Source organism: Eutrigla gurnardus, assembly GCF_963514095.1.
Source record: "Eutrigla gurnardus genome assembly, chromosome: 3".
NCBI lineage: Eukaryota > Metazoa > Chordata > Actinopteri > Perciformes > Triglidae > Eutrigla > Eutrigla gurnardus.
Genome location: NC_139917.1, coordinates 13428675 through 13451547, shown reverse-complemented (window position 1 = coordinate 13451547; position 22873 = coordinate 13428675). Strand labels below are relative to the sequence as shown.

General features: G+C 41.5%; 1 long non-coding RNA gene across 1 annotated transcript in view; it reads left to right on the top strand.

Moving 5' to 3' along the window:
- The first annotated feature begins 1980 nt into the window (after positions 1–1980).
- Positions 1981–22873, top strand: part of LOC311010616 — an 87780-nt gene continuing 66887 nt past the window's right edge. Inside the window, exon 1 of the long non-coding RNA XR_014596807.1 lies at positions 1981–1992. This is a non-coding gene — a long non-coding RNA (uncharacterized lncRNA). The remainder of the gene's footprint in view (positions 1993–22873) is intronic.

Here is a 22873-nt window from a genome sequence, read left to right as displayed (position 1 = left end):
ATTGTGATAATGGTCCTCATTTTAGGAATCAAGTAATACAAAAGCAATCTGAAATATTTTCAATCCAACTCAGGTTCCATTGTAGCTATCATCCACAGTCAGCAGGACTGGTGGAAAGAAACAACGGAACTATTAAAGCAAAACTAAGAAAGGCTATGGAAGAAACAGGGAAAAGTTGGGTAACATGTCTACCAGCTGTAGCATTAAGCTCACACATTCAACCCAACAGTACAGGATTATCACCATTTGAAATATTATATGGAAGGCCATTTAGGGTACCGCTAATAGATACAAAGGGAGATGATACAAGATTGACTGAAACAATCGTTGACTACATATAAAAAATGATGAAGAACAAGAGTGTTATCTCTACAGTATCTCCTCCTACAGATCCAGCACCAACAGGAGGGCCAATAAACCCAGGAGATTGGGTGTTTATCAAAGTCCTGAGGCGGGGGATTGGTCAGCTTCCCGCTGGGAAGGGCCCTATCAAGTACTATTGTCTACACCCACAGCAGTCCGCATAGCTGAAAGACAGACGTGGATCCATCTCACACACTGCAAAAGAGCACAAATACCACTGTCAGATAAGTAGAAGCATTCACCATGCCGGAATTAAAACTATGTTTAATAACTGTTTTATGTATGACCACAATTGCATTCCTTATCTCAAATATAGCGACACAAGGCCAGGTACATGATAAAACGAGGGAAAGAGCTATAGGAATACAATCCAGGTGGGACACTAGTAGAGGTGCAGTGATAATAGAATGTACTTAAGGGATGAATTGCATTGCTCAGATTGATGCATGTCAGGTTTGCCCCTGTTCAGGACAACACTTTTACAGGCTGGAGACAGAAAAATATATCTGTGTCACCACGGCGGCATGCACCACATATGTGTGTGGGGTAGAACTGTTCACGGGTATGGGTGTGCATGCGAGAAGTGGAGTTGGGTAATTGCTAATACAGGAACATGGGATTGGGGATACAACCCAAATTCTGACTTAAAAAAAAACGACTGAAAATGATCAAGATACTTGCAACACAAGATATTTGCGGAACAATTGTAATCCTGGAAACGTATGCTCTAGAAACAAGATTCACAGACTTAAATGTATGGCTACAATGAATTGTTCACACAGCTCGAAACAGCAAGTTATCTTCTTCCAGTTGTCTAGCATGTGCAGCAGCCAGGCCGGGGTTAGGCACAGTGCCTTTTCCCCTTAATCCAGATAATGATCCAAAAGGTTTTCGTTGCATGCTAGATTTATACAAATCATAGAATGCTACAAACTTCCCCACTTTGAAACTTCTGTTCCCACCAGTGTCACCACAGATTAAACCACCTTGGTTTACGCCGTACACCGGAAATTATACCTGCTTGAAACGAAACAAAGGTACTGTGTCAGTAGGGATATTGACAACCTGCAAAACCATCATTGATGTAATTAAGGGCGAGAGCAATGTCACTGATGGCATAGTGAGTGATCAAACCATGGCCAGAGCTGATGTATGGTGGTTCTGTGGAGGTAAGATACTCAGAGCAAAATTATGATTGGAAGGGAACTTGTACTATGGTACAATTATTAATGCAGACATATATTTTACCATATGACACGACATTAGAAAAAGTGACGACACATAATTCACGTATTAAGAGAAATGCACCAGCAGGATCATTTGATAACAGAGTCTATATAGATGCAATTGGTGTTCCTCGAGGTGTTCCTGATGAGTTTAAAGCCATAAATCAGGTTGCTGCAGGATGTGAATCACTCCTGGCTTGGTAGGTAACCGTTAATAAAATGTGGATTGGATAAATTACGTCTATTATAACCAACAAAGATTTTTGAATTACACTAAGGAAGCAATTGGGGGCATACATCAACAGTTAGATAAGACTGGTTTAATGGCATGGCAGAATAGGATGGCGTTAGACATGTTGTTGGCTGAAAAAGTATAAAGAGTATGTAAAATGTTTGGAGATATGTGTTGTACGTTTATTCCTAACAATACAGCACCTGATGACAGCATCATTAAGGCGGTGAATGGATTAACCTCTCTATCTGTATGGAGCTAGAACAGTCTCATAATTCACAAATGCACACAGAAATTCACAAATGCACACAGAAATTCACAAATGCACAAAAAAGATTTACAAATGTATTTGGGGATTTGTATATACATGTGACTCAAAACACAAATACATTTTCAATGCACACACATATGTTTCATTTCATATGTAAGTAAAACATATTCACATATAAAAAGCAATATTCATAAACATATTTCCAATGCACACACAAATCTAAAAAAAAATCACAAATACATGAATGTTAAAGTATTTGCAATCTTCATCAAATATGCATTTGGGGCTTGTTACATTCATATATGAACTGTTGGACCTGTATTTACAAAGTGCTTTTAATTTGTAAACCTCCCTGCATTTGTGTGTGAAACTTTTGAGACTCCCCTGACGTGACTCTGATCCACAAATGCGTTTTTTCTAAGAGGAGGTTGTCTGTAGCCAATCAGATGTCTCCCTCCTTTACAGCCAATCACGTGAGTGTCTCCCCCAAAAGTCTAAAACACAACTCCGCCCGCACCGGTTCATCTTCCCCAGAATGAGGGAATAAATTACTTCCATAAAATGCTTCTTTATAAAAGAAAAATAGATATTTATATAACTGTACACCTAATCTATACAGCATAAAGACAGGGAGCACAGGAAGAAGGGAAATTATCTCCAGAAATAAGGTCGATTCTGGCTCTAGCACCCATATCCCTCCAACGCAACGCACTCACGTGATTGGCTGTAAAGGAGGGAGACATCTGATTGGCTACAGACAACCTCCTCTTAGAAAAAACGCATTTGTGGATCGGAGTCACGTCAGGGGAGTCTCAAAAGTTTCACACACAAATGCAGGGAGGTTTACAAATTAAAAGCACTTTGTAAATACAGGTCCAACAGTTCATATATGAATGTAACAAGCCCCAAATGCGTATTTGATGAAGATTGCAAATACTTTAACATTCATGTATTTGTGATTTTTTTTTTGATTTGTGTGTGCATTGGAAATATGTTTATGAATCTTGTTTTTTATGTGAATATTTTTTACTTACATATGAAATGAAACATATGTGTGTGCATTGAAAATGTATTTGTGTTTTGAGTCACATGTATATACAAATCCCCAAATACATTTGTAAATCTTTTTTGTGCATTTGTGAATTTCTGTGTGCATTTGTGAATTTCTGTGTGCATTTGTGAATTATGAGACTGTTCTAGCTCCATATATCTGCAGTGTCTGAAAATTCTGGTTTTGATGATCCTCTGACAGGATGGCTCCAGGACATTTTTGGAAAATGGGCCGGTTCTATAAAAGCTGTGATGTTATCTGTAACCGTAATGATTGCCATTCTAATCGTTTGTGGATGTTGTTGTATCCCCTGTTTGAGAGGACTGTTACATAGACTCATAGACACTGCTGTGACCAAAACAACTATGCTGTATGAAAGGATCCCCATCACCGATGATCACCAAGGGGACTATGAGAATGCAGCACAAGAAAATGTTACTTCTGATCTGACAGATGATGATTTATATGGTAACCTCTTTGATGAAGATAAGGACACCACGGACTAACAGATAATTGCTGTTATATGTTTATTCTACTGATTATGATGAGGCTACAGAAAATCTAATTGAAGTTGTAGATTTCTGAATTGACCAACTAGAGCCACTTAGGAGAAAAATATTCACAGCATTTGTACATATTGCAGGTGACCCCATTTCTTTTGTTCTTTTTACGTGCAAGGGATAGTTTAACTAGGTAGGGATAGGTCCGTAGCCAGGGCCGATAGGTTGACTAGCTTGGCGAGGACATTTATGTTTTGTTTTTGGGGGCAACAATGTAATCAAAATGCTTTTGAATTTATGCTTATTTTTATATAATTTCTGTGCCTTGTCAAATGGAGTACCTGCGGGTGGTAGCCGGGGCAGTGGGACCGTGAGAGAGTTTCCCTTTCTAGAAGGATAATGGATAATAAAGAATGTTTTGAACTGCCCGGTAGGGTTTTCGCTCTCACACTTCACAAAATGTATGTTATGATTATGCTTAGAATCAGCATAAACAGGAGGGATATGTGATGGAAATGTTGTACCTCTTGATGAGAAATATCTGAACTGAAGACCAACATGAGAAGGTTTAGTGTAAATAGACTTTAGACTTTAGACCTTTATTTATCCCACAACGGGGAAATTTACTTGTTACAGCAGCAGGTGGAGCAGACATACAATAAATACACCAGCAGGTAGACAGACAGACATCCAATATACAGGGGACATAAAACAAGTAGACTTAAAATACTAAAAGTACAAGAAGGGATTTCACTAAGAGACAGAAAAATATAAATGTGTAGAAAAATAAAATAAAATAGGATAAAAGGTATTTACAAGGTAATTATTGCACACAGTAATTACACAGTAATTACACAGAATGGAGGAGGTAGAAGTGGTAGTAGTGCAAGATATGGTTATGTTAAGGTGCTTATGGTGCTACATTAAGAGATTGTGGTGTTGTACAGTCTGACTGCAGATGGAATGAACGACCTGCGGTAGTGTTCTGTTTTGCACCGTGGATGGAGCAGTCTGTTACTGAAGGAGCTGCTTAGGGCCCCCACAGTCTCATGTAGGGGGTGAGAGGGGTTGTCCATAATAGATGTCAACTTGGCTAACATCCTCCTCTCACCCACCTCCTCAATGGAGTCCAGAGGACAGTCCAAGACTGAGCCGGCCCTCTTGACCAGCTTATTGAGTCTCTTCCTGTCCCTCTCTGAGCTTCCACAGCCCCAGCAGACCACAGCGTAGAAGATCGCTGATGCTACCACAGAGTCATAGAAAGTTTTTAGCAGTGACCTGCACACACCAAAGGACCTCAGTCTCCTCAACAGATGGAGACGACTTTGGCCCTTCTTGAACAGGACATCTGTGTTGTGTGCCCAGTCCATTTTATTGTTTATGTGAACACCCAGGTATTTGTACTCCTCCACGATCTCAATGTCCAAACCCTGGATGTTCACCGGTGCAGATTGAGGAGGCTTCCTCCTGAAGTCGATCACCACCTCCCTTGTCTTACTGGCATTGATGCGCAGGTGGTTCAGTTCACACCAGGCGACAAAGTTGGTGATGACCTTCCTGTACTCCAGGTCGTTCCCCTCTGCCACACGTGCAACGATGGCTGTATCGTCGGAGAACTTCTGGAGGTGACAGCTGTCCGTGTTGTAGCTGAAGTCAGATGTGTAGAGTGTGAAGAGGAAAGGGGAGAGCACTGTACCCTGTGGAGCTCCTGTGCTGCAGATTACCACATCAGACACACAGTCGCGGAGCCTCACATACTGCGGTCTGTTTGTGAGGTAATCGGTGGTCCATGCAGCCAGGTGGCAGTCGACTCCGGCTCCTTCCAGCTTCCCCCTCAGCAGTGAAGGTTGGATTGTGTTGAAAGCACTGGAGAAGTCAAAAAACATGACTCTCACAGTGCTCCCGGTGCTCTCCAAGTGTGAGAGTGACCTGTGCTGCAGGTAGGTGACAGCGTCATCCACACCAATGCCAGGTCGATAGGCAAACTGCAGGGGGTCCATCTCACTGTTCACAAGCTGTCGAAGGTGGGTGAGGACGATCCTCTCCATGGTCTTCATGAGGTGCGAGGTCAAAGCCACTGGCCTGAAGTGGTTGGGCTCCCTGGGGTGTGCATTCTTGGGGACAGGAACCACGCAGGATGTTTTCCACAGGAGAGGAACTCTTTCCAGACTGAGGCTCAGGTTGAATATGTGCAGGAGAACTCCACAGAGCTGATCTGCTCTATAAGTGAGTTAACAACTGCTCTATAAGTGAGTTAACAGAGCTGATCTGCACAGTCCTTCAGCAGTCTGACCTGTGGCCTGTGGCTATTTGTGTGTGTTTTGCGACCCATGTGTGGTTTACGACCTAGGTGTGGTTTGCGACCCATGCAAGGTCTAGATAAACATCTGAGTTTACTACTTCTATCTCTGTGAACTGAGAGTGAGAACACACCCACAAAAGATGGATAAATACTACTGTAGCACCCTACCCTATGAACTAAGGAATCACTACTTTACTTTAATATTAGGGCGGGCTCTGGGTTCTTAAGTTTTGGTGTGTGGTGCCGTATTAACCTGTGCTAATAAAATGGAACAAATGACAAAGCTATGTTTTCCCTTTTCCGAGATAAGGTAAGTGTATACATTATTTGGTGCCTCCACTTAGTAGAACTACAAATTAAATAGAATGTAAATCCTACTAAGAATAAACATAAATTCCTCCGAATGTAATTTGTCTCTTTTATATTAAAAAAGAATAAACACACAGCACATTACTTCACATGTAGTACATGGTGACAATCTTTCTTACACAACAAAAAGAAACTCTCAATATCAGTGTCACTTAATATTTTCTGAATGCTACACACTTTTCAAAATCCTACATAAACACTTGTGTGCACACAACCCCAATATAGAAAATAACAAAAGTTGCAGGCCTGAATCGTGGCTTGTGAGTGGTGAGGTCTCAAACCGGGTGACCACTTCACTTAAACAAGCAAAAATAAAAGGCAATGAGTCAATTCCGGTGTATTGGTAACTGTTTGTACTCACAGTCTGTCCTCAGTCAGTTTGTATGCTGCTTGTTGGAAATGAGGATGAAGGGATGAATGGTGTGAATGAATAAGGAGGGAGAGAGGAAAAGAAACCCCGGGGACTCCTGACCGGTCGCACGCACTGCCGCCGCTAGCCGCCGCTCGCCGCGTCGGGTAAAAGCACAAAAAAGGTCCAAGATGTGTGTCCTGGTCCGGATCTCTGGCGAGCATACACACATGGCTCCAATCACTCATATTCATAGGCTCTGTGCAATTCCATGAGCTCATTCCGAGTTCACATAGCATACTGTAGTAACACACACTTAACACATAGAGTAACGTTAGGCTACTACATTCAAAGGTGCGTAAAATCACTACTAGCATGTTAGCACAAGCTAATCGCTAATCGCGGTTAGCATTCATAATCACAAACAGTAATAAAACATTCCGTATTTATCACAAACATACAGAAACAACATTTACCTTCGGTACGCCTAAGTATGCTCCTGTTCCGCTGATAAACTCTGCATTTACCACTTGAAATGAAGACAATACTCAGCACAATAGCAAACGCTACATTGCATGCGTCGCTTCCAACACGTGTGTATCCCGTCTCTCAGAGCAGCGGTACGAGCAGCGGTATGAGCAGATGAGAAACACGGAAGAGAAAGTCAATAAGAAGTCACGAAAACAGCAGTTGTTAACTCACTTATAAACACAGAATAACCCGTGAGAGTGTACCTACCTGAAGCAGAGAGGTGGTCGAGGACCTGTGGGTTATTGTTTTCGGCAGAGACTTGGTGAGTCGCTCGAGCTAACTAGCGCTAGCACATGCTAACCGGGGTAGCCACATCGTGATTCAGTCTGTGAGAGGGCAGAAAGCTTGTTTACTCATGAACGTGACCTGCCGCTACTGTTTACTGTGTGTTTTAAGTTGAGAGTTAAAGAGTTAAAGCTGCATATTTTGCTCTGATAATCTGATTAAAATATGAGGTGTGCTATTTATTTTCATGTGTGTGTGTGTGTATTCACTCTGAGATGCACTGTTTAGGGTGTGTGTCTGTTAAATACTGCTAAACATGTCCATTTATCACAGAGGCAGAAACTCTGAAGCACTGAATTGATATTGTGATGTGTGTTAAAGGTGCATTTAGCTAATTTTCAGTTCATAATTCAATGAAAATGTGTGAAATGGTTAAAAAGGATTCAAATGAACAATATTTCATGTGGAAAACTGAGTTGAAATGATCATAATTCATGGTAAAGAAGCTAAAATTATCATAATTCATGGTTAAATAGCTAAAATAATTCATGTTGATTTAAAATGATTAAGAATGTGTGAAAATACTCACCTTGAGATAAAAAAAAGAACTGTACAGTTAAAAAGATACTTCATTTAATCACTATTGTGTTCCAGTAGTGTGTTGAGATTTATAGTATGTATTGAATATGCCCATAAGAGAAGTTTGGTGATTCTGTGTTAAGTGATAGCCCTGTCTCTATACAGGCTAGGTTTTTTGAGACCCTTGAGAAACCTTTTGATGTGGATCTGGATTCTCCTGATTCAGGGAGATGGTGAGCCAGTGAAATGTTCCTTGCCCAAAGGAGCAGAGAACCAGCACCTGAGCCCGAGAAGGACATCCAGCCCTTCTTCACCTTAACTGAGTGTGTCTGTGGTAGGACCACCACACACACACCTGACTCTTTGAACTTTCCCCTGACTTGACTTACACACAATTGACTGAAGCGCGCTGACCAACAACAAGAACATTCAAGAACATTAAAGGAACGTTACGGTTCCTATTGGACACTTTTATTTGGTTTTATGTTAAAGAGAGACTGTGAAACATTGAGCAATCAGATGTCATTGCATTGAATTTTATTTTTATTTTATTTTATTTTCATACAGTTCAATACAGTCAACTTACTTTAAATATACGCCGTGGCTCCATTTATTTATTGTGTCTGTCACTTCCTCTTTAAACCCTCCTCTACGAACCTAGTCTCTGGTCCAAACTCTATAGTAACTAGTGGGTTACACGCTCATATATATTTCACCCTGGTCGTGCGGTCCCGAGACACTCTGCCGAAGTGCACATCATCGAGCTCAGCTGATCACACGGCATTTGTGCATCTGCTCAGCCCGCAGTCACACGGGGTCTTCACGCACTGTGCAGCGACGTGCAAGGAGACAAAGTCCACTCCGGTCCATCGGACGGCGGAACCGCGCGAGACGGACACGTCCAGAGTTTCCTCCGAGGACCGAAGCGCCGAGCTGACCGACGACCGAGAGAAGTGGAACAGCAGCGAACCCAAAGCATGAAGAAGACTCCCAATTCAGGTACAGAGATTTCCAAAAAGTATGCTGGAATACGCTTCACTCATTTAGTCAGATAGCACATGATCTAAACTCTGCAGTAACAAAATGAATTTCCCCAAATATGTGACCTACTTTTGGTACAGGTGTAACTATAATTCAGGAAATGTATTGTTTCTAAAATAAGCACTGCTGGATGTTGACTGTAAGCTGTTTTTCTGTTTATCTTCTCGTTTTTCTTTATATATACACTATCACTTTCCAACTTGCCAAACTGTGACGCTTAGTCTTCGCCCCCTCTGTTGTTTTGGGCCAGTTTGTTTTTCGGCTGAGTGTGCAGCACCCAGAGGAGCACCTCGGGGTCCCCTGGGTATTAAAGTCTGATGTGCATCATCATCATCATCATCATCATCTGTCCTTCTCAGCCTGACCTTCTGTGTGGATGTGCTGGCCCCTTCGGGCTGCGCTCTCCACATGGACTCTGTGTGTTTGGCTTTAACAAACGTTTCGGACATTTGCTTGCTCATGATGTCAGTGCACATGCTTTCGCCTGCTTGTGTGTGCTTTTGCATTGTAAACACGTGACTATATATATATATATATAATGTGTGCTTGTGTGTGTTCTTCAACACATCTCTGGCTTTGCTCAGGCACCATCTGTGCGTATCCCCTCTCCTCATTTAGGAACACAGGATGGACTCTGGGAAGAGAGAGCAAGTGCTGGAGATGAAGCAGACAGAAATGTGGCCCAGGCTGATGCTTCAGGCTTGGGTTGAACATAGGACACATTTTACTGAGTTTGAAAGAAAAAAAAAGGTGTCGCATTCATTCAAAAGACTAAAACCAGACCATGAAAAAAAGCTAATATCCGTATCTGACCATCATCGCTGTCCAAGTCATATCTAAAGAACAAATTCTTTGTTCAAGTTATTTGTGAGTTTTGAGGGGGTCTTTGAAATAGGATATTTTAACATTTTTTTTCTAAGCTCTGTTTATAGTATTTATGCATGTTAAAGTGCATGTTAAAATCTGAATTTTCTCCTGGTGCTATGACATGGTCCACATTCAAACTTATGTGAGAAACAAACAAACCAACGGCTTATTAAAGTAGTAATTATGTGCAAAGCAACACAGCAGGTTGGAGATGTCAGTGCTTGACCTTTCAGGGAATAGAAATATGGCAAAGGTCATAGAGGTGAGAGACTGGCCTGTTTAAGAAATCTTATCACCGTCAACTGTCAGTTTCTATCTCTGGAGATCCTCAATGCTGCACCTGCACTGACGGCACCGTTCTACAAACACCCTCAAACTGTTTGCTGTTGTCTTTCTCCAGCGGGAGATTAGCCCTGTAGGTGGTCAGCCTGCTCAGGAGGCTGCCAGCGGGCAACAGTCCTCGTCACTCATCGTGTGTGATGATACTGATGCTGACTCAAATCGCTGACCGGGTATCGGAGACAATGGGTAGTTATATTTAATTCTCTGTTTATATTACGTACTAGAATTTTAATTCCTGTTTAAGTGTTGACCAATTTGTTGCTGCATTAAAAAGGTTTACACTTAAATACAATTCTTCTAAACTTAGATTTTTTTTTTTTTTTACCAAGTTGCTGGTATATAATTTATTTTAACAATAACAATTTATTACATTTATGTCTATGCATTTTTTTAGTGCTGTCAGACTAGTTTGTAGCCACAGCTGTCCTGGGGCAGACTGAGGGAAGCGTGGCTGCCATTTCGCGCCAAACGGCCCCTCCGACCACCTTCAAACATTCATATGCATTCATACACAATATACATACATAGTCCTTGCATGTTAATTTTACGTCACTGTTCCACAGTTCCCTGTTTGTCCTTTACCTATAGCACTTTGATGATAGCACTGTTGTTCTTAAGGTATGTTTGCTGAACAGCTACTACTTTACTCAGATGAGGATCTAACACTTGTTCTATTTTTAGCTCTTACTTTATCGGCAATGATATGTTGTGGTTCCTTTGTTTCTTTCTTTTGACAAATGTACTTATTGTAAGTCGCTTTGGACAAAAGCGTCTGCTAAATGACCTAAATGTAAATGTTGTCCAAACACTCTTTCAAGCAAGCTCTGTCTACACTGTTGTGTAGCCTTTTTGCAAAAGTATGAAAACATTAAATTACAGTACAGTCCACAGTTACTAAAGTTGTTTTCTTTTCATTTGACAAGTGCCTCTTCAAGATAAATCCAGACAAGGGATCAAAAGTGGGGTGGAACACCACCAAAAACAACCTGCAGTCAGTCCAAAGGTTTTCACACTGATCACCAAAATATCAGACTACGAGTGGAGGGAATAAGAAGTGCTCACAAGTAATGGATGCCTTGGATAGAAATAATACTGTGAATTGGTAACTCAACTTTTTTTTTTTCTTTTCCAATTCAGTTGATTTTTTTTTTGTTTTGATTTAGAGCCAGTCATTTTAATGTAATTGATTTTTGAATATTGCTGTAATATTGGTTACCTGTTACAGTTGAATAAAAATACTGAGAATGGGAAATTGTAGCTGTTCTTGTTTCAATGTTAATTTACCATCTATATGGGTAATTTCATTGTTTTAAAACCTAAAATGTTTGTAATTAAACGTTAAAAACAACATAAAATAACTAAATATACATTTGATGTGATCTAAAATTAACATCATTTCATGTTACAAACCTAAAATGTTTGTAATTAAACGTTAAAAACAACATAAAATAACTAAATATACATTTGATGTGATCTAAAATTAACATTAAATTGTTGCAATTTTAAACCCAATATCTAGTTTTTCAACAGTTTTATGACATGTTTTGAAAGATGAATCACATTATTTTGAGTGTCATATACCGTTATATATATATGGTTAATTGGAGACTCTAAATTGCCCATAGGTGTGAATGTGAGCGTGAATGGTTGTCTGTCTCTACATGTCGGCCCTGCGATAGACTGGCGTCCTGTCCAGGGTGTACCCTGCCTTTGCCCAATGACAGCTGGGATTGGCTCCAGCCCCCCCGTGACCCTAAATACAGGATAAGCGGTAGAAAATGGATGGATGGATATACTGTTATATTACATCAAATATAAATGATTATACAACCTCTTTCCATAAAATAATGTCATTAAAACCAACTAATAACCACACATTTGCTGGACAATAAAAGTTTTTTTTGCAATTTATTTATTTATATTTTTAAACAGTGAAGTTAACAACTGATCAGTTAAACTGAAGCCTGCCACCGTCCTTTCTAGCTGCCAAGGAGCGTCCCGGCCTCAAGTTGGGTGCTTGAGGCCGGGACTTGCTGGTTGACCCGCGGCTGGACCGGCGTCCTGCAGGAAACAAATGCAAACACTGAAGGGCAGCAGAGTGACGGAACCGGCAACTTTTTCTGATGTATGGTCTTAGTTTTTTGAATAATGTTCTAATAATAGAACAATAATGAATTAATTCTAGTTTAAATTAGGCAAATCTTCCAAGGAATTTCCTCTGGACATCAAAGACTGCTTATAAAGTCACAAATAATAACTTTGTCAGAACTTTGGCTCTATTTTCCTCAAACTTAGTGCCGAGTTTTCCCAGGGAAACGCCTAAACAATGCTCTAATTACAGTTTCTCTACAATTGCTAAGCCACAATTTCTGAAACTAGTTTGTCAAAATTCTACGAACCAAAAACATTTACACAAAACGTCACTCACAGTGACACTGACAGTGTGACTTACTGTTGGCGAGAATCTCCTCCAGCTGTCTCTGGATCTGGGCCACCTCGTCGGAGGTAAAGCGCCAGCGCTCCTCTGCTGCTTGCGGCGGTGGCTGCGGCGGTCGGGAGCTCTTCTTCACCTTCAGCTTTTTGGGAGAGGTCATGCATGAGGTTGGGATGGAGCCCGTCGTCAGCCCTTCTGGGAACATCTGAGCGATGACCTTGAGACCTGGCAGAGGACAGCAGAGTGGGACGATCGCTCTTCTCATACATGCAACCACACGCACAGATGTGAGCTCCACTCAGCTGCTACTTTACCTCCAGACAGCAGAAACAGATTCTCGAATCCCCGTTCACACATGATGTTGGCGGCCTGGATGGCTACAGTCTCATCCACGTCGTACACGATGACCATCTTCCCAGCTGCGTTTTTCTACGGATGGTGGGTTAAGTTCAGACAAGACGATGGTCAGTTGACTGCTTTTCAAAAGGGCTGGTCAGGTGTGTCGTTTGCATTGAAGGATACATATTTCAGCATGTCTTTGGTGAAGGGGTGCATTCTTTGAGACAGCTTGACAACGGGCCAACTGTGTGCTGTAGGGGAGAGAGAGAGAGAGAGAGAGAGAGAGAGAGAGAGAGAGGATTAAAACAAGAAATCCTTTTTCATAAGAGGCTTGGTGATGCTGACACCTACCACCAATAATGTGGCAGCAGTCGTATTGGTCGCGGTCCCGTGCGTCCAGCAGCAGGAAGGGGCAGTCGGAGTAGGGCCTTTCGCCGAGCTGGGGGCTGGACACCAACGTGGTCTCCATCTCCTGATGCTTCCTGTTGAGGTTCAGCTCTCCCACTCCGGTAATAACACTGTAAGTGTAACAAGTTTGAAGCTGTAAATGTGTCAGAGATGCAGTAATGTGTTGTTGGACGATTCGACGAGGGACTTTCATCTGGTTATGATTTTAGTAGTGTTTCAGAGCACCAGATTCCCTTGAGAAAACCTCTCTTTTTACTGCTACAGGGTCTGACAGTCTGCCCCACGCTGCCCTGGTCCTTGATCTCCCATGCCTCCCTTCCCACCAGTGGAACCAGAGTCTGAGATCAAGGAGTTTCTGGTGAACTATTTCGTCTTGTGGGGAATTGAGGTATTAATTGGAGGCGGTTTTATAACCAGTTAAAGGTTTCATGTCGTAACAATAAACTTTTTCTACACTTTAAATTGAGGATTCCTTAAGTTCCTTGTTTGTACGGGTTTTGAATTCATAGACATTTTGGTTCCAGCACTCTTAATAATGTTAAGTAAGCAATAAGACAAAATTAGTAATCCAATTTAAGAAAATAACTGATGAGATGAGGTACTTTATTGTTATACGATGCAAGTGTGGGTTGCCAAACAAATGCAGTGGCAATTTAGCTACCAAAAAGGAAAAAATATTTATTGAAATGATTTTGGTGAATGTGACGGGTTTCCTTAAAGTCGTTTACCATGACAAGGTTAAATATAAGCAAGCGTATTCTAACTTCATTTTTAAGAGGACGCAGGTGAAAACATACTGAGTGAGGTTATTGTGCTGTGTACCAGAGGGGGGACACGTTGAGTGTAGATACAGGTGTGGTGGGCGTCGTTTACAGGTGTGCTTGTTTTTCGGGGTTGTGATCGCTAGATGTGTGTGTGTCAGTGTGTGGATGTGTGGAATACAGTAAAGGAGCAGATGGCAGGATCCCCGTTATGAGTCACAGCCCCCTACTACCTGGGAACGCTGCCGCTGCACATACTCAGAGGTGCAAACACACACAAACAGTATTTGCCTTCAGACACAACACCAGGTAAGGTAGGAGCGATATGGCGTGTTGTGTGCAGTATGATGTATTCAGTAATGTTTCCCAGGGTGCATAGCTGCACGGTACCTGAGCAGGGTTGACCTCTCAGCACGGCAGACGTCTTCGGCTCTTGCATCCTGGCGATCTGACAGAGGCGAGGGGGAAATTAACCCACATCCACTGACAGCGACAGACAGTTTGAATCCAATTTTAAAATGTTAAGGGCCCATCTGGACATAAATAAAGTTTCCCAATGTTGGCTGAATGAGTAATTGTGTTAGTTACCTCCTGGGTCGTGTGATTCGCTGTCAATCTCATTTTCATTCAGATCGGCTGCAGAGGCGACCTGAAGTATCTGAGAGGAAAAACAGGTTTAGGAATCTGAGACGTTTGCACCGGGAACACAAAGAGGAAACGCAAAGAGAATATTATCCTGCTGTCTGTAAATGAACGTAACTAACCGAGCTAAAAGAATTCAAAGCCGTCCACTCAAAACCATTCTAGCAAGTAGTCCATCAACTATTAAACACTGTAAGGGGATCAGGGTTTCTCTTCCCGCCATCTCCAATACAGACATAACTGGACAATGGATTTTCCCAGGAATACGACACATGTATTGTGCAAGCCTTCACAGTATTGCAAGAAAATAAACATTGATGCTCACCATTTGTGCAAAGGTCGTCAACTTTAACCGTTTGAATATTTCATCGTTTCGGTAATTGAAATCTGAAAAAAAGGGGGTTTGAGTAGGAAGGAGCCTGAAAGTCCTGATGATACTCAAAAAGTCAGACACCTGATGGGATCGCTGGGTTTGATTATTACTTAAAACAACTGTGTAGTTACTTTAGCCGTCCCAGGGAGCCGTACTGAACACAGCTCACCTGGCTCTCCCAAGTCCTCCTCCTCACCCCCCTAGTGCTTCACTTAACACCAGCACTGCCGTTTTTGGGCAGACTGGAAAGTGTTTCTAAGGACTGTTAGGACTGTTAGGAAGACAATACTTATATCTATACAATTTGGGACTTGGAAATTACAGTTAAGTCATGTAAAAAAATAATAATTCTGGATTCAAGTTTTCTTTTTTTACTGAATTTAAAATATAAAACAAATGTGATGTTAGAGTGCATCAAATAAAGTGCATAGAGTAGAAATATTAACATTTTAAAATGACTTGCCAATGCTGATCCCTCTTCAAATGAGTCCTGTTGTTTTCACCCTTATATATATTACAGTGTTTCAAATAAAAATTGGGTCACAGAAATAAATGAGGAACTTACTTCTTTGGATGTAATCCTGTCTTTCCATATACTTAGTATAGCTACATCCTGTATTATAAATAAAGAATATAAGCAATAAGCATTTATACCTGTCATAGCAAATGACGCCAGTTTGTTACATTGTAGTACATGTACCTGTGTCCAGCTTGGTTTTGACATGTTCATATTTGGGATTCCTTGGCACCCTTTTATCCATGAACTAGAAGGAACAGACAACGAGGTTGTGTGTTAGCTGCAGGCCCGGTTCCAGAACAGAATGCCTTGGGGTGCATCTGAGATTACAGAGGGTGCACCAGTACTATACTAAAACCAGCTACCCAGCTTCAGTTCAGACTTCGCTTTTATACACACAGGCCTCTCTACCATAGACAAGCACTTCTGCGTAGTTCTACTGACATGTTGGGACAACAAACATTTACTGTGCTTCACTGCCGTGCGCGCCATAGATATACTAAGGGTGCGCGCATTTTGCACACGACACACGACGCGGCCGGCCACCGGCCGCCGAAGGCTATCACAGCAGCGCTGATATAGAGCGACAACATTGCGACCTCGAGCGTGATATTACTTTATACAACAGTTATATTTCGTAAAATGTACTGTTAATAATAATAATAATAATAATTGACAATAGATTGTGATTTGTTTGTTTATTTAATCATATAAACGGATGAAATTGCTTCCGCCAACAAAAATAGATCCCCACTGAGCGGACTGTTGCCAAGCAACATATAAACAAAACACCATACATAAATGCGGAGTGATTTTGACAGTTTGGTGAACAGTCAGAGTGATGTTGGAAGCTCATATCTCAACGGTATTTAATGGAAATTGTCACAAGTTTAACTACAATTTGTTTTGTGAGCAAGTATTTTATTATTGTTATCATATTTCTAAAAATGAAAATCTTTTTTTTTTTTTTTAATTGAGGGTGCAAACTATTTTTTGGGGGGTGCAATGCATGCTTATGCACCCCCGTAGAACCGGGCCTGGTTAGCTGTGTGACCGGAAACAAACACTGGCTGTCAAATGTCTGACGGTAGTTCAGTTAGCTTGCAATCATGGGAGTTTCCCGAAAGAGCTAATTTAGCTAACGACATTTTTGTAACGGGTGCATTGCGTTGATATGGCAACATGATAACTTAGCATAGATCATAGCTAACTAGCTAGCTCGCTAGGAAAGCTATATAGCTTCGCTGTAGCTACGTTTTATTATCTACAGTTAGCGTACTTAAAACAAGAAATACTACAGTTAGCGGTTACATAGAAGAAGAAATGCTGTCAATCGTACCTCTTTAGCTCCAAGGCTCTGATACGCCATCCTTTCCAACTGTCAATGTCCAAGTGTACGATCAGTGAAACAGCGGTTTGTCGCTGTTTCACTGGCCAATCAGAGACGCGGATACTCCGCCGCCTACAAATTCTTTGAGCATGCGCACTGGTTGCCCAGCGCAGCATTCAGGCCGTGCTGCATCCATGTCACAGGGGAATAATATCCCTTGTTATAAATTAAAAAAACTACTGTTTTTTGGCATAGGGGTCACACATTCTATCCGCGATGCCTCTCAATTATCAAACGCTTTCTTAATTAACTTAATTTCCTCATATTTTTTTTAATTATTTGATATAAACCAATTCATATTAGGCTGCGGGTCCATATTCAGAGCCTTCACTAATTTGATGTGCCGCAAAATTCAGTTAATTCAGTTAACCCTATAACGCCAAACGTATCATATGTGATACATGAGTTTTTGAGCCCTCCACATGAGCAGTGTGGCAATTTCTTCCCTGAAAAACCCGATGTATACAATTATATACATGCAGTACACGGATAATCCACCAGGGGGCAGTAATCTGCTCACTAGAGGGCTTTCCAGCCATGTTACAAGACTGCCATTAACCAGGAAGTGGACACATGTGAATTTTGCAGAAGAACTTTGCCAATCTTGAAAAGGTTAAGGTAAGAAAAAAATTATAATTTTTTGTGAAACATCAATAGGAACAGTTACTGGGTTGATGCAATGTGAAATTACTTAATATTTCATAATCTATGGTTTAGTAAAACCATGTTAAAAATGACATATCAAATTTTATACAGCGGGTGTATAAGGTCATGTAACTCTAAATAAGTCAATTGTCATTTTATTGTATTTCATGCATTATAAATAATATCAAGCAACATACAGTCTTTTTATTTTTCAAGTAAACAAATTAAATGTTTAAATTACATTATTTGGTACATTCAGAGCAAAGAATTAGATATGCAACTTGCTGACTAGTTGGGTGTTGCAATGGTATGATTGATAGCAACTTCGTTTTGCTTACTGATTTTCACTAAAACCTGACAAATTCAAAGAAAAAATATACAATAATCTGTTTTTTTGTGTGCATGTGTGTTTAAGATGGCAAAACAAATCAGTGTTGAAGATGCTCTGAAGATGATTATGGATGGGAATTCAAGTGACATGGAGCAGCTCGAGGAAGATGATGAGGATGAGGAGGAGGATGAGGAATGGACTCCTACTGCAAGGATTGGGGAAAACCCAGATAGTAGTGATGATGAGGAAGAGGAAAACCCAGATGGTAATGATGATGATGAAGGCCCAGAAGTCCCAGGAGAGGACACAACACTAAAGCAGTTGGCAAGGGGCAAAGTGAAAAAGAAGGAGTATTGGTGGAGAAGAAAACAGTTTGAACCTCCATCTGTTGAGTTTGTGGAATGTGTTGAGGAAGACTCTGAAGAGAGGCTTGACTGGACACCATATATGTATTTCAAAGATTTTGTGACTGAGGAAATGCTACAGGAAATTGCAGAAGAAACAAACTTGTACAGTGTGCAGAAAAATGGAAAGTCAGTGAACACAAATGCCCAAGAAATTTAGCAAATTCTGGGTATGTACATGCACATGGGGTTAGTACAGATGCCCAACGTACGAGCTTACTGGGAGATGGAGACAAGGTACCCCCCAGTGTGTGATGTGATGTCACGGGGTCGGTTCCTGAATTTGCTGACGCTGATTCACTTTCAGGACAACCTCAATGTGTCTGAGGATGCAAAAAAGGATAAAGTGTGGAAACTCAGGCCATGGTTAGAGAAACTACGCCAACGATTTCTTTGCATACCTCCTGAGGAATGTCACGCTGTTGATGAAATCATGGTGCCTTTCAAAGGAAAATCACATCTACGATGCTACATGCCAGGAAAACCTCACAAGTGGGGGTTCAAGATGTGGGGACGTGCCGGCCAAAGTGGCTATCTCTATGACTTTGACGTGTGCCAAGGGAGAGAAAATCCAGACAAAGAGAAATCTGATGTTGGTGCTACAGGAGATGTTGTCCTGAAAATGACCTCAACCCTTCCAGCAGGAAAAAATCACAAAGTTTTTGCTGACAACTTCTTTACATCAGTTCCATTGGTGGAGCATTTGAAACAAAGAGGAATCTACTACATAGGGACAGTCCGAATGAACAGGTTGAAGAACTGCAAAATGATGGATGAGAAAGAACTGAAGATAAAGGGAAGGGGGTCTCTGGACTCCAGAGTAAATCAGGAAGAAAACATCATCGTGAGATGGTATGACAACAAAGCTGTGAACCTGCTCTCTTCTTTTGTTGGTGTTGAACCACTGGGCAATGTGAAGCGTTGGGATCGGAAAGCCAAAACCTACATAATGGTTCCCAGACCAGCCATTGTTGACACATACAACAGGTTCATGGGAGGCGTTGACCTTCTTGATATGCTATCTGCACTGTACAAGTTCAACTTCAGATCCCGAAGATGGTACATCTACATTTGGTGGCACACTGTTACAGTGGCAGTAATCAATGCATGGATCCGCTACAGAAGAGACCAGGAGAAACTGCAGCCCAGGCAGAAAGCCCTGCCCCTTCAAAGGTTTCAGGCTTCTGTTGGCACCGCCCTCACAAGCGCAGGAAAGGTCAAAAAGTGTGGCAGACCACTGTCCTCTCCAGAAGCAACGCCAACCCCTCCCCTTGATGTGAGAAAGGATGGCCTTCATCATTTCCCAACATGGGAAACCCGACAGAGATGCAAGCACTGCGTAGGCCACTTTGCCCATGTGTACTGTGAGAAATGCAGAGTGCATCTTTGTCTGAACAAGGACAGAAACTGTTTTCAAGCCTACCATTACTCAAAATAAAAAGGGTGTGAACCGCCAAATGAGTAAAAATAACTGAAATGTTATGTCTTCCAGACTTCCACCCTGCCAGTTCCATTTCTGCATTGTTTTTGTTGGATTTGTTGGATTTGTTTATGTATTTTTTGTTCAAGAAAAAAAAGAATCTTTGAGCATTGTGGCCCACTGTATCAAATATGATACAAATTAAAACTCCTATATGGAAATTGATGTTTGAAAAAAAGATTTTTTGTTTGCTCAAAGAATTGGAATTTTCTGTCAATTATTTAATGGTTTGGGCTTTACAGGGTTAAATGAGGATTTTATGGTAACCAGTGGCGTAGGGAACAGTTCCGAGGAAGCGAGACACAACCTCTAAGATGTTTTACGGGGTGGGAGCAGAAAAACGGATGTTGCAGTTTATATGTTGCTATTTCCCGTGGTCAGAGGAACTAGAGCGCCCAGCATCATTTTACCAGGACTGACACACGCCTCTCTCTCTCTCTCTCTCTCTCTCTCTCTCTCACACACACACACACACACACACACACACACACAGGAGACAGGGCCAGCAGAATAGCCGCTGTAGCTTGGCGCTACCAGCTAGCCACTCAGTGCGGACGTAATTCTCCTCATTAAAGGTCCGAAAACCTCTCTTCCTCTCCGTACTACGGAGCTCTAGTGTTGGCCGGCCGTCAGATTTAATCCGGAGTTGCTGTAGTAGAGGCATCCATCCATCCATCATCAATGGCCTCTGCAAGAAAACGCCACTTACAGCAAGGAGAAATGCATTATTTTAAACACTGCCAGGTGGAATATGGTATAATAATATATCATCATGTATTATTTGTTTTTAATTTTGTATTACTAATCAATCTGCAAAGGGAATAGTAGCTAATGTTGTTAAATAAATACAGTGGAGTATCTGAAATGCAGGCCTAGTCTATAAAGTAGTAGGAAATGTTACAACATGTTTTAGATGTGCCTGTGCATTAATGTGTGTGTGTGTGTGTGTGTGTGTGTGTGTGTGTGTGTGTGTGTGTGTGTGTGTGTGTGTGTGTGTGTGTGTGTGTGTCCAAGCAATCGAGTGGCAACAGATTCATGTAACAGCTAAGGCGTGCGGTTGTGTGGGAAAGGCTCAGGGTGGATGTGGGATGCGGTTGGAGATGGGCTTCAGCCTGGTGGTGGGGTGGGGTTGCATAAGTCATAGGGAAGTTTGGGGTGAGCTGCAGCTGTGCAGTGGTGCTGCAGCTGTGCAGTGGTGCTGCTGCGTCTCTGCCTGAGTCCTCGGCTCCAGGAAACGCCTTCAGTTAGTGCTGTCTCATTGACGGCCAATGAGTTTCCTGGAGGAGAGGTGGTGGCAGGGGTGAGTGTGTGTGTGTGTGTGTGGGTGTGTGTGTGTGTGGGTGTGTGCGTGTGTGTGTGTGTGTTTGGACATGTGGCAAGGCAACCACTGCATGGGAGAAAGGGAGAGGGGGAAAACGAAAAACAAGTGGATGCTCTAGGAAGCCCTTATACACCCGGTCTCAGGACCACACAACAGGAAGAGGTGCTTTCACAACGCTGCTCTACAGTCGCCTCTGCCCGCTCTGCTGTGTCAGGCTGTTCCTGCTTGGTTGTGAAACCACAGAGAGGACTGATGGGTCACACATTTAATTGCACAAACTAAAGGTTTTTTTGTTGCAACACGATGAATTTACCGTGATGTTGGGAGTTATTTAGCAAAATATGATATGTAGATTTGATATTACTGCAGCACACTGGTGTCATGCCTCAGAGCAGAGGTTCTCAACCATGTAGCTTAGAACTTTTTCAACCTTATCTCCATCTGTCCAAATTAGCTATTGAGTTTTTTTTTTTAAAACACTTGCGGATGTTGCTGATGTTCTCTGTGTCTCTGGGGCGCAGCTGCAAAGTCTGTTCTTCATCATCACAGAGACATACTTGGTAAGGAAGAACTACAGAGAGCTACTTCACCTTAGTAATCTCTTCACTTGACCTTTCAAAAGGCAAAAACGGCATCCCACAATGAGTGTGGGAATAATATGTATTTTTTTTTTTTTTACAGTTTTCACATTTCACAGCATTTTGGTTGTCTTAGATATTCAGCAGAGTTCAGCTGCGAGAGTATAACTATTTGTGCCTAACGTGCTCAAAGCTCTGCTCACACCTTCAAACCAGCTTTATTTGTGTTCCATCATCTGCCCTTTGAGTGGAGATGGAGATATATATATATATATATATATATATATATATATATATATATATATATATATATATATATATATATATAAATATATAATATTATATTAGAGGAACGCTAACGTGTGATTTGATCTGCAGTACTGTAAGTTAAATATTGCAAAGATGTCGGTCAGTAAAATTAAACCGTATAATGTTGGCTGGGACTGCTTGTGTGTTAACCTTCTTTCCTTCATTCGATACACGAGGCCAAGCAGGGTGATGCTGGCCAGCCTGGGTCTTAGAGATAAAGCCCTGGCTTCCCCCCCTCCGTTGTGCCCCTCTGGACACACCCACTTCCACACAGAAATACCAGCAGCGCTATTCCATCAGACTAAACCTGCAGGTCTCATTGGAAAAATGGGACAAGCTAGAAGGTTGTTACTCCTAAAGCAGCTTTAACGTGCCAATAATGAGGATGCAGAGATTTACTGCAGAACATATTTGCCCACACACAAATTATTGTATAATTAATGTTTTGAATTATACGTAGTAGAGCATAAGAGGAGAAAATACTCAGTGACGATGTACAATGTATAACTTGCAAAATGTCATAGATAAAATAAGTTTATTTATCACCTTGAAGATATATAAAGCATGTTCAGATAATAAAGCATAGGTTAAAAATAATTGCATTTTTATTTTCTTACATAATTTGACACATCTTGCAAACAGACAAGCACCTTAACTCTCTTATCATTTGCATCACCAACATCGTGTAACAGG